Genomic DNA, 14,256 nt, shown 5'->3' on the forward strand with positions numbered 1-14,256 from the left:
TTAATATTAATTGTTTCACCCACCCACTTGAGCAAATAGTCTTATTTAACTGGAGTGTTCAATACATTAAAGTCATATTTATATAAGAAAATTGAAAATGCAGATTATACAAACTTAAAATAATAGAAAAAATCTAGTCATGTGCTACTGTATATTTTTAAATGAAGTTTGCATCCAAGTATTAGTTTAAATTAGTTAAATAGTTGTAAGATTTTAATTAAAATATGACTACCCTGTTTTTTCTTTTCCTTTGCACTTTCCAAGCCCTCTTTTGGCCACCTTTATACCCACGCAAATTAATAGTCTCTTTATTTGGAAATTATTGTTACATATATATGCATATGATATATATATATATATACATATATATATATATATATGTGTGTGTGTGTGTGTGTATGTGTGTGTGTATGTGTGTGTGTGTATACATGTATATTACATTTGTATGTGCATATATATCTCCTGCTGGATATATTCAATATTGCTTCTACATAAAATGTTTTATGCCTGAGCACATGACATTTCATAGCCAATTAATTAGAGACTTATCCACGGGGAAGAGATTACATCTCTTTCATCAGTAGTTATGTATTTTTCACTTGTTGTCTAGCACATTAGATTTCCCCTTCTCACAATTCCATGTTTAGGTCTTGTTTAGGTAGCTGTATTTTTGCTGTATCATGGGTATAGCTTCCCTGTAATTTCTAGGAGATATAGTTTTATAGCAGACTTCACAGCCATTTAGAAGGTACAGCCTTTTTACCCCTTCTTTAAGATAGTTCCTGACCATAGGTGCAGGAGTTTTATTGTAGATGTATCTAGGGCTGGACTAACAAAAATTATTTTTCTGTGTTTTGACCAGTCACAGTTTTCCTCATGTTCTCCTCTGAAGAGAAGTTTCTCTGATAACCTAGAAGTATACTAATCTGTGGGAATAAAAATAAGTTTTAGATGAAGATAGAAATTATCCTGGTCCAGTAAAGTTTTTGTAGAAAGATCTGCTCTAAGATTGATGACCTAATATCCCAGGGTAGTTGACTATGTTACCAGCAGCATGCATGATCCTTTCTGTTGATTGGGCCTTAAAGCCAGTAGGTTAGTTGCTGGTTACCACATGGTTTGAATTCCATGATTACACCCTCACAACTATCTTGCAGAGTTTGTCAATATTGTGGTATCACAGCTTGTTAGACCCACTCATTGCATTTCCCCTTTGGCAGCTTATGTAGCATCCTTGGTACTAGGAAAACTAGTCCTCATAGATGACGTTTGTAGGTCAGATATAGCACAAATATTTTGAGTACCTGTTGTTTTTAGCCATTGAGACTTATCTTCAACCTCTGGAAGGCAGTTTATGTAACAATGTAACAGCTTTTTTGTTCTCAACCCAGTTCTGATTGTTATAATAAATTAGTATAGTTTGGACAACTGTTAAAAGCCAGCACTCATTTCAGAAACGTTTTGAGTATAGTCTAAAATAAAAGTGCTGGAGTTTGTCAGGACAGTCATCTTGTGTGTAGACTGATATGTATCCTGGCTGGAGAAAAAGTTTAATTTTTTTCATTTTAAAGGTCTCTAACGGATTCATGATGGCATCATTTTTACCTCCTCATCAGTTTTCAATGATTACATCACTAAATATGACATATAAAATTATGAGATGAATATATGATTTTGGTAATAAAGTTTCTGTGCATAGAACTTCTCCCCTTTGCATAAAATAGTGTGTCACAAATGTGTGAATGCTCTGCTCCATACAAAAAGTATCTACTGCTTTGGGGAGTAAAATGTTTGTACTGTAGAAAGATATTGAGTAAAGGAGAGATGAGAGGTAAATTGCCGATGGTTTGCAAATAAGCATACATTGGATTTATGTAACATAAAAACCAAAAGAGTTTTAATTTCTTTGTAAAATTTTTCATTATACTATGTGGAGAAAATAATAAATGACACAAATCAAAGTCTTAAGCACAATTGCCTATTTTAAAACTCATTTGATTTATTTATCATTACTTGATAGCTTTCCAAACACATAAAATAAATCATTGTTTATTGTATAAAACATCATTGAAAATATATATAATTAACTACATATTTTTTAATTATCTTAAATTTTTCTTAAAATTTCCTTTTCCTCTTTGTTTTTCATATACAAAACTTTCATACTTGATTCTAATTCACTATATAGATGTTTTTATAGAATTTCCTCTCATTCATGGCTCAAGATTTTCTTCTTCTTCATACACAGATGTTTCTTGAAAGATTTCATATACAGATGTTTCTTGAAAGATTTCATATACAGATGTTTCTTGAAAGATTTCATATACAGATGTTTCTTGAAAGATTTCATATACAGATGTTTCTTGAAAGACTTTTATAGACATTCACTGGTGTTTAATGCAACTACTGTATATATGGACCTTTGAATGTGTTTAATGCTTCTTTTCCTAGTCAAAACTTAGATGATATGTAACTGGCCTTTTGTTTTGCTCTGGGCATAAATTTATGCCATTGTTTAGTGTGCCTTGCTTATGTATCTTACTGTAGACTAGTATTCCAGTTTATGAGTTTAAAGTGTTGGGTTTCATTTTTCTTTTTGTAAACTGTTTTGTTTTATTGATGGGCATTTAATGGTTTCTAACATTTCTATTACTTACAATGTCAGATTGTTTAAAAGCTGTTTAGTGAGGCCCTTGTTACTTTCTAGGAGGAAACATTTCCCAAGGAATAAATATATATGTAATTTGTCTAGGTCTCACCAGGCACACCTCTATAGAAGCTGTATTATTTGCATTTTCATGAATGACACATGAAGCATTGTCAAAAATTTTTTGGTACTGATAGATGAGGAATAGAAACCCTATTTCTACTTTAACTTTTTTATGTAAACGTGTCATTTGTGAGAGTGAAAAACCATTTGTATTGATTTTCTATTACCTATTCTGTATTTCTTATACTTACTTTGGCCTTTAGATTCTTTTGTCTTCAGCTAAGAATATATTTTGAATGTAAGTTGTTTTGTGATTTTATTTACTTTCATATTTTACATTTTTAAAATTTCAATCCAACTTTTTTATTATTTATAATCACTTCAAGACAAACACAACATGAAACTTTGGGATATGACTAACTAACTTTAATTTTATTTTTTTACTGACCCATTAATATGCATCAATTTAGACAAAACAGGAAAAACACACAATTTTCCTCTATTTTTCTTTTTTTGGAATATACTTTATGATGTATGATACTGATATTCTATTCATGATAAAATAGTATTTCTGGGCTAGCATGTTCTCTCAGCTGGTCCAAAGGCACATGCTCTCAAATCTGAAGATGTAGGTTAAATCCTCATGAACCATATGTTGAAAGGGAAAAAGTGAATATCTCACATTGTCCTCTGAATTCCATACATGTCAAGCTGTATTCAAGTATGCATGAAAAGATATATTCAACAAAAATGACTATAAATAGTAAAATATAATGATATCTTTTTGACCTGCTATGTAAAATAGTGGACTGTATTTCAGAAACTAGAAATAAAATCACAAACTCAGTGAGTATTGAGATGGAACAAGTTTGCACAACACTCATATCTTGAAATACTAATTCATGAAGTGATTGTATTAAGAGGTACCACTTTAGGGGAGTCAGTTAGGTAATGATGACCAAACATTCAAAATGGTGTTAATTCAGTTAAAAGAGTAAACAAGAACTTTCAGTATTATGCTGACATATTTAGAAGGTTTTACCTGTGATTGACAAATAACCAATATCAGACAACAAATCTATTGCTATTTTGGTTTTGATATTAAGAAAATTGTGAGTACCCATCCCCTTGGCTCTATTTTTTAGCCCACAGCTCCTCCTTTCAAATGCCACATCAGGACCGGTTACCCTAGGCAACTCTCTGCTGTATGTTATTTGCCTGTTTCTCCCCTTAAAACACACATAACATCCTTAAATTGTGTGTTATCCCATGGGCTCCATAATCAGTACCACAACGTTAGCAAGACACAACTACTTTCCTGAAGGCCACACTGGACACAAAAGGTAATGTTGCCATTCAAATCCATAAAGATCATTCAGGCTTCAAAAATCCACAATGGAGACAGCTTACTATTGAGTAAGACTCACTCGCAACAATAACCTCAGGCCATTCAGGAAAAAGACTGAGAGGAATCAGACAATAATTGGGAAAAAGAGCACTCACTTGGCTAAGATAAAATTAGAAACACCTAAACCTAAAATAACCCCCAAGCCCAGATGACTAGAGGACCACAAATATATACAATCAACAAGAACTAGGGCAATATGGCTCCACCAGAGCCCAGCAATCCGACTACAGCAAGCTCTTGATATTCCAACATAGCTGAATCATGAGAAGGTGATATTACGTGTAATGAGAAAATGATAGAAACCTTTTTAAAACGGAAATAAATAAATCCCTTAAAGAAATACAGGAAAATATGACCAGATGGAAGAAATGAACAAAACTGTTCGATCCCTGAAAATGGAAACAGATCCAATAAAGAAAAACAGAAATGGAGGCAATCCTAGAGATGGAAATTTTATATAAGCCAATAGGAACTACAGAATCTGGAAGAGATGGAAGAGAGAATCTCAGGCATAAAAAACACATTAAAAGAAATCAATTCATCAAAGAAAAATTTAAATCTAAATACCTTTTGACGCAAAATATTTAGGAAATCTGGGACATTATGAGAAGACCAAACCCAAGAATAATAGAAATAAAGTCAGGAAACAATTCCCAGATCAATGGTCCAGAAAATGTTTTCAACACAGAAGAAAATTTCTCTAACCTAAAGAAAGAAATAACTATAAATATACAAGTATCTTACAGAATACCAAGTAGATTGAACCAGAAAAGAAAATACCCGTGCCACATGATAATCAAAGCACTAAATGTACACAACAAGGAAAGAATATTAAAAGACACAAGGGGAAATGGCCAAGTAGGATGTAAACCTGACTTCTCAACAGAGATTTAAAGCTAGAAGGGCCAGGGCAGATGCCTTGCCAACTCTTAAGATACTGCAGATGTCACTCAAGATTACTATACCTGTCAATACTTTCAGTCTCCATAGATGGAGAAAACAAAATATTATAGTACATGACAAAACCAAATGTATGCAACATTTATCCATAAATTCAGCTGTACAAAGATATAAGAAGAGAAATTCCAATTCAGAGAGGTTAAATACACCTAAAAACATAGCTAATAAATAATTTCTTGAAAAAAAAAGAAGGGAAACACACACAAACACACACACACACACACACACACACACACACACACACACACACACCATCATCAACATCAAAATAATTGGAATTAACAACCACTGATTCTTAATATCTCTCAATATCAGTGGATTAATTTCCCCAATAAAACAACAGTACGGAATAACAGAATAGGTGTAAAAACAGGATCCATACTTCTACTGCATATAAGTAAACATATCAACATCAAAGATAGATATTACCTCAATATTAATGGTTAGAAAAAATTTTATTTTTTTTTGTTTGTTTTCTTAAACAAACAGACCCAAGAAACAAGCTGGAGTAGCCATTCCATTCTACTATGTAACAAAATGAAATTGTAACCACAATAAGTCAGAAAAGCTAGGGAAGAATATTTCATACTCATTAAAGTAAAAAATAAACAATGATATCTCAAGTCTGAATGCCTATGCCCCAAGTGCAAAGGCATACACAATCATAAAGAAAATGTTACTAAAGCTTTATATACACCAAAACCCACACATTAATAATGGGATACTTCAACACCTCACTGTCAGCAATGAACAGGTCATCTAAACAGAAACTCAACAGAAAAATACTGGAGCTAACTGAAGTTGTGAATCAAAGGGTCCTAATGATACCTACAAACAATTGTACGCAAACACAAATGAAATTACCTTCTCCCTAGCACTTCCCAGGAAATTCTCTAAAACTGATAATATATTTGATCACAATGCTGGCCTCAACAGATACCAAAAATTTAAATAATCTTCTGTATCTTTTCAACCACCATGCATTAAAACCAGACTTCAAGAAAAACAGAAACAACAGAAGGCCTACAAACCCATGGAACCTAAACAACTCTCTTCTCAATGTCCACTAGGTCAGAGAAGAAATGGAGAGATACATAAAAGAATGAAAGTGAATGTATGCAAACTTATGGGACACAATAAAAGCAGTGCTAAGAGGAAATTTCATAGTACTAAATGCCTTCATTAAAAAAAACAACAACAATTGGAGAAATCTCATACTAGCATCTTAACTACACACCTGAAATCTCTAGAACAAAAAGTAGCAAACATACCCTAGAGAGGTAGATAACAGAAAATAATAAAATTCAGAGCTGAAGTTAATCAATTATAAACAAAGGGAATAACTCAAGGAATAAATGAAGTCAAGAACTGATTCCTTGAAAAAATTAACAAGATAGACAAATGGTTAACTAAGAGGCAGAGTACAGTACCCAAATTAAAAAAAAATCAGAAATGAAAAGCAGGACATAGCAGAAGACACCAAAGGAAATTGAAAGAGTCATTAGGTCTTACCTCAAAACCTATACTCTACAAAATTAAAAGGTCTAAAAAAAAAAATCTATCACAATTTTCATGATAGATACAACTTACCAAAGTTAAATCTAGAGCAGATAAACAAATAAATAAGCCCATAACACCTAAATAAAAAGAAGCAGTCATTAAAAGTCTCCCAAACAAACAAACAAACCCCAAGGCCTGAATACATAAGTATAGCACAGTTTCTACCAGACATTTAAAGAAGGGCTAATATCAATATTCTTCAAATTGTTCTAGAAAATGGAAGCTAAAGAGGATTGCCAAATTCATTTTATGAAGCCACACTCTTCCTGATACTTAAACCACAGAAAGAACCAATAAGTAAAGAGAATTATAGGTCAACTTCCCCCATGAACTTTGATGGAAAAAATACTCAATAAAATACTCACAAACCAAATCCAAGAACACATCAAAAATATCATCTACCATGATCAAGTAGGCTTTATCCCAAAGATTCAGGGATGTTTCAACATATGAAAATCTATCAATGTAATTCACCAACATACATGCACACACACATACACACACACACACACACACACACACATGATCATCATATTAGATACTGGAAATGCCTTTTAAAAATCCAACATTCCTTCATGATAAAAGTTTGGAGAGATCAGGAATATAAGGCACACACCTAAACATGATAAAGACAATATACAGCGAGCCAATAGCCAACGTCAAATGGAGAAAGACTTAAAATAATTCTACTAGATAAGTGGACAAGGCTGTCTACTCTCTCCATATGTATTTAGTATAGTACTTTAAGTTTCAGCTAGAGCAGTAAGTCAACTAAAGGAGATCAAGAGGATGAAAACTGGAATGGAAGAAGTCAAAGTATCACTATCTGAAGATAATATGCTAATATTCCTAAGTGACCTTAAACATTCTACCAGGGAACTCCTAAATATGATAAAAATCGTCAGTGAAGTGACTGAATACAATATTTACTCAAAAAAAAAAAAAAACAAAACTAAACTAAAACAAAAAAACCCAAAACAAAACCATCTGTAGCCCTCCTATATACGAATGATAATCAGGGTGAAAAAGAATTAGTCTAACAATGCCCTTCACAATAGCAACAAATAATATAAAATATATTGGTGTGATTCTAACTAAGCAAGTGAAAGGCTTGTATGACAAGAACTTCAAAATTCTGAAAAGAGAAATTAAAGAAGATATCAGAAGAAAAATCTTTCATATTCATGTATCAATTGGATTAATTCAGAAAAAAAAGTCTTACAAAAAGCTATCTAGAGATTCAAAACAATTTCCATAAAAATTCAAACATAATTCTTTTACAGACCTTGAAAAAACAATATTCAATTTCATATGGAAAAACAAACAAACAAACAAACAAACAACCCCCAGGATAACTAAAACAATTCTGTAAAATAAAAGAACCTCTATATATATCCTCTGATTTCAAGCTGTATTATAGATATGTTATATTTGCTCTATTTTTATTCCAAAGGGAAAAAAAAACACATGATATTGGCATCAAAATGGGAAAACTGATCAATGGAATAAAAATGAAGACCCAGGTATATCAACATACCTTTGGACACTTGACTTTTAACAAAGAAGGCAATGTTATACAGTGGAAAAAAAGAAAGCATCTGCAACAAATGGTGCTGGTTTATTTGGCTGTCTGCATGTAGAAGAATGCAAATATATACTTATCTGTCACGCTGTAAGAAAGTCAAGTCTAAGTGGAACAAAGACCCCAACATAAAACAATATGCACTGATCCTGATAGAAAAGAATGTGGGAAGTAGCCTTGCATCCATTGGCACAGTAGTCAACTTCATGAATAGGACACACATAGCTTAAGCACTAAGATCAACAAGTAATAAGTGGGACCTTAAAAATGAAAAGAACCTGTAAGACAAAGGCCACTGAAACAGATAAAATGACAGTTTACAGGATGGAAAATGATCTTCACCAACCCTACATCCAAGAGAGGGCTGATATCCAAAATATATAAATAACTCAAAAAACTAGACACCAATAAACCAAATAACTGAAATAAAAAATGGAGTACAGATCTAAACAGAGAATTCTCCTCAGAGGAATGTCTATTGGCCAGGGAGCACTTAAAGAACTGTTCAGCATCATTACCCATCAAGGAATACAAATCAGAATGACTTTGAGATTTCATCTTACATCTGTCAGAACGGCTAAGATCAAAAACTCTAGTGACACTCATTCAGAAGTGGATGTCGAACAAGGGAAAAACTTCTGATTGCTGATGAGAGTGCAGATATATACAACCACTTTGGAAATCAATCTGGCAGTTTCTTAGAAAATTGGGAATAGATCCACCTCGATATCCAGTTCATAAGCCATATACCCAAAGGAGGTTCTACCACACTACAAGGACTCTTCCTCAGCTTGGCTCATAGCAGCTTTGTTCACAATCGTCAGAAAATAGAAACAACCTAGATGTCCCTCAACCTAAGACTGGATAAAGGAAATGTGGTATATTTACACAGTAGTATATTACTTGGCTATTAGAAAAATGACATGAATTTTCCAGTCAAGTGGGTAGACCTAGAAAAGATCTTCTTGAGTGAGATAAATCAGAACAGAAAGACAAATATGGTGTGTACTCACTTATAAGAGGATATTTGCCATAAAAAGAAGTATAGCCATGCTGTAATCCATTGACCCTCAGGAAACTAAGTAACAAGTAAGGCTCAGGGAAGGCCATGTGAATCTCTTGGAAAAGAGGTAAAACAACAGATATTATGGTTGTATTTGAATGGTGGAGTATACTGCACTGGTACTAGAGTAGGAATGGGAATAGGAGGGATCAGGCTGTGGGAGGATGGAGCTAGAGAGTGCTGGGAGAGACAATTAGAGTGGTTTAGGGAATCTCTGGGGTGAGCTCCCAGGAATCGATGAGGGTAACCCTAAGTAAGACTCCTACTACTTGGAGATATGGAGCATGAACCAGCCATCTCATGGCAAGACTTACAATGGATGGATTGTGACACAAACTTTGCCACAAAACCTTCAACCTACAATCTGTCGTGCCTACAAGATGTGCAGGAGTAATGATGGAACAGAAATGGAGGGAATAGCCAACCAATAACTGACTCAGATTGATATCCATGTGATGAGAGGGAGCCCGTATTTGATATTGTTAATGATATTATGCTATTCTTATAGACAGGAGTTTAGCATCATCATCATCAGAGACATTTATGGAAACAGATGCAGAGACCTACAGGCAGAACTTGGGGAATTCTGGAAGAGGAGTAGGAAGGGTTGTAGGAGGTAGAGGGTTTAAGGACACCTCAAGAATACTGAAAAACCTGGGCCAATGGGGACTTACAGAGACTAACCTGCCAACTAGGGATCATCCATGGGACTCACTTATACCTTCTGCACATTTAACAGTTGTACAGCTTGGTCTTCATTTTGAACTCCTAACAGCAGGATCAGGGGCTGTCTTTGAATCCATTAACTCTCTTTGGGAATCTTTCTTCTTTCTGAGCTGCCTCATCTAGCTTTAGGAGGATAAGATGCCCTACTCTTACTTCAACTTGATATGCCAAGGCTAGTTGATATGCATGGGAGAATGTAGATCAAAGAAAGATGAGTCTAGGGTGGGAGAGAAAGGGCAGGTTGGATGTGAAAGGTGGGGGAGGAAGACTGGGAGGAAAGGAGGAAGGGGAAACTGAGCACTACTGTTGGATGTAAATTAATTAATTAAAAAAGAAAACTGTGGCATATTGATTTATTTTTAAATGTTATTTTATTTATTAGACTTTATTTCTTAAAACAATTTGAAATTTAAAGTCTACGAAATCTTTTCTTACTTTGTACCCACCTAACCTTAAATTCTTTCTCAAGAAACAAAAACAACAATAAAAAAATCCCACCAAACAATAAAACAAAATAAAATATTTATGTTGCTCAATTTCTTTTGAAAATGAGCCCTGTCCTGTAGAGGAATTTAATCCAGCAACCCAGCCACTCCAGTCAGGGATCATATTCAAAGACCTGAGGAATCCTGATGGAATGAAGATGAGCCACATACATTCAAAACCTCTGACTGAACCTGTACCTGGATATCAGGTAGTGAGTCTATTTGTGGTCACTAGCACTGTCTCTTAAACTTGTGAGAGGTCTGAAGCTATCCTTTGATTTTTGCCAGTGTTATTAACTTATGTAGACCTGTTTAAAAGCAAAGCAACACCATTATAGTTATCCTACTGAGCCATAGATTCTGAGTTTTATTTCAAAAGTGAAAGCCAAGTTGGTGTACGTAAAGGATTTCCATGTAGCTGTGGTGCTAGTTATTACAGGCTACATTATATGCAAAGTGTATTTGTGTTCCCAAGTGTACAAACATTTTGTCAAATGTATGTTCTATTATCACTCCTATTCAAAGTGTAGGGTATGAAAACACAAGCTTAGGAGAGCACTTTACCAAACTGGTGTCCTCCACTGAAATTGTTTGTAATGATAGTCTTTTACAGGTTTTCATTTAAAGATGTTTATGTGCTTTTAATTAACAACTAACTTCTTGCTGCTGTATAGTAAAATATTAACATATTTTTATCATTAAACTGCTGCATGACTATCCAAAAGCAAACAAACAAACAAACAAACGTCTGACTGAAATGCAAACACACCCTTAGTACATACCATTAAGGCAAAATTAGTTTGTAAAAGTAAGCAGCTGTGTTTGACAATGACATCTAATTGAAAGACAGAAAAAGTGACAACAGAGAAAGATTTTGACATAATGAATCAGAAATAGGAGATGTCCAACTCTCAGGAGGACAGATAGGAAAGGGATTATTTTATAGTAGGGTAAGCAGACAAAATCAGCCAGTGGTGAGCCATTGCAATAACTGCAGTGCAGTGCAGTTGAATTCTTTCTTGAATTCATTGGAGGACAGCAGAGGCAGTTGAAGTCAGAGAATAAGAAGGAGCCAAAATATTACAACAATTTGCCAGAGCTAATATGAGACCAAGCAGAGAAAGTCAGTAAGAAGCTGAGAGAAACCAGATAGCTTCAGTTAGCATGGAGAGGAGTTTGGGCCAGAACAACTGAGTTGAAACAACCAGACTGAGTTTAGAAGGACATAGAAAGTTTGAGCTTATTCAGCAGTAAATCTCCTGGATGACAATTGCATCTGATGAGTAAAAGTTAATTTTCCACTGCCCTAGAGATTTATGTACCTAGTGTCACTGCATTGGAGAAGCCCACTTTCCCTCTCTATAAGCCGACATAAATGACAGCCCAGGTGACAACCTTTACCCCAGTGGCTAGGTATTTACTCATTCATTTTTAATTAAAAAGTAAAATACAATAAGATAAAGCCAACACTATCACATCAAAGTTGCTCAGGAAAAACAACAGAAGAAAAGAGGTGGCACAAGAAACAGAGACCCATTCATTTGCACACTCATGAATTCCGTAAAACATTAAACTAGAAGCCATAATATAGCATCCTGTGCGTGGTGCTTGAGAGCACTGTGTAAGTTCATATGAACCTTTTCCGTATTAGCTTAGAGGACCTTTATTTTACAGGTGTCTCCCATTCCTTTATATCCTTTGTGATTATTCTTCTGTTGAGTTCTCTGAGCTCTGAGCAGGATGCGTGGGGTAGTGGTATGACTGAAACATCCAATTTAGGGTTGAATGTTCCAAAGTCCCTCACTCTCTACCTAAATAATTCCTGACTGTAGATCTATGTAGTAATTCCTACCTGCTCCATGAAGACCCTTGTCTAATGGTGGCTGAACGTGGCATTGATCTGTGAATATAGGAGAATATCATTTGGAGTCATTTTATCACAGCATACTTTTCTTTTCTTAGACCAGTGTTACTTGGTTTTTACCATAGCGCCCTGGATTATTTTTCCTTGGTTTCTTGATCACCCAAGCAATGCCCACTATGGATTATGTCTCGTGGAGTGAATTTAAGTCAAGTCAGTTATTGATTGCTGACTCCCACAAGATTTGTGCCACCATTACCCTAGCATATCTTGCAGGTAGTACACTCCTTAAGATGAAGGATTTGTGGCTGGGTTGGTGTTTGCTTCTCCTTTTATGGACTAAAACATGCCTTGCTGTACCAAAGACACTGGAACATGGGAGTGAACATTCTCTGTAGGCACAAACTAGACTTCTTCATGTTCACTGAATTATGTGAGTGTTATCTTCATCAGTGGATCTTGCTGTCAGTTTGTAGACAGTATGCAGTTTGGGCAGCAATCTAAGTTGTTTGGGGATTTCCATTTGACCCCTTTGGCCAATGACTCAATTAGATGTAAACCAGTACTGGACACTTCATTCGAAGACAAGAGATGGTCTACTGGGGCTTTGTCTCCCTTACTATTAGGTAATTTTATTTAGATAACCTATATGTGTGTGTGTGTGTGTGTGTGTGTGTGTGTGTGTGTGTGTGTGAAAGTTTATACTGTGTTATTTCCCAAAAAACTCATGTGACCCATAATTTTAGCTCTTTCCTCCCTGTATTTCCTACCACAATTCCTCTTGTTTCCCATGTCCCACTTGATTCTCCCTTTCTGTCCCTCATTCCATCCATTTCTATCTAATATACTTTCATTTTTCACTAATTAATATATTTATTTACTTAACATTCCAATAGCTGCCTCTGCCCTCCTCAGTTGCCCTTCCCACAGCTCCTCCTCCAATTCCCCCTCCGCTTCTCCTCTACTATCTTTTGTTAACAAGATCTATTGGGTCCCTCTAGTATCATATTTTATATTAACACTCTGTGGTTTTATGATCTGTAGCTTGGTTATTGTGAGGCAAGTGAGCTGTGTGACTGGGGAGCAGTGTATGAGGCATAGATATGTCCAATCCCTGAAAAAGAAATCTCATCTTGAGGCCAAATTACAGGTTCAAATACCTATAAGGAGATGTACCTGTAAAGGAATTTCTCTTCATGAAAATGAAGCATTCTCAGCATGTAGGAATGAGCCAATACTGCACATTCTCCCTGAAAACCCATGCTCATGCCGTAAGGTTTATATAGCCCTTGTTACCTTGTAAGAAGAGAGACTGTTTCTCTGAAAACTGACTCAGAGAAGGTCATGTCTTCCCAAATTTGCCACCATACAAGGTTCTGAAGAATTGGGTGCTCAATGTACCTGAGTACCAGAGAGCAAAAGCAGAAGCAGGCTAGCAGTCTATCATTGACTTAACAGCTAATACCCACAGAGAAGCAAATGTATACCAAATTTGTATTTATGGGCCTAGGAATCCAAATTCAGGTGTGTTTTATTTTTCTAGTACTCTCCATTTGTTTGAAAATTTCATGTCCTCTCTCAGACTCTTTCTGTCACTCTGTCTCGGGCTTTCTGTCTCTCTGTCTCTCCCCGTGTGTGTGTGTGTGTGTGTGTGTGTGTGTGTGTTTGATTAGTACTCCATTGGGTACCACATTTTCTTTATCCATTCTTCTCTTAAGGGACATAGAAATTCTTTCCAATTTCTGTCTATTAGTAATAGAGCAGCAATGAACATGGTTGAATGAGCACCTCATGGTAAGATAAGACATCCTTTGAGTCTATGGCCAAGAATGGTGTAGCTGTGTCTTGAGGTAGATCAATTCCTGCCCTCTCTAGGAACCACCAGTGTCATTTCCATAGTG

This window comes from Mus musculus, chromosome 14 (genome assembly GCF_000001635.26).
Source record: "Mus musculus strain C57BL/6J chromosome 14, GRCm38.p6 C57BL/6J".
NCBI classification, from domain to species: domain Eukaryota; kingdom Metazoa; phylum Chordata; class Mammalia; order Rodentia; family Muridae; genus Mus; species Mus musculus.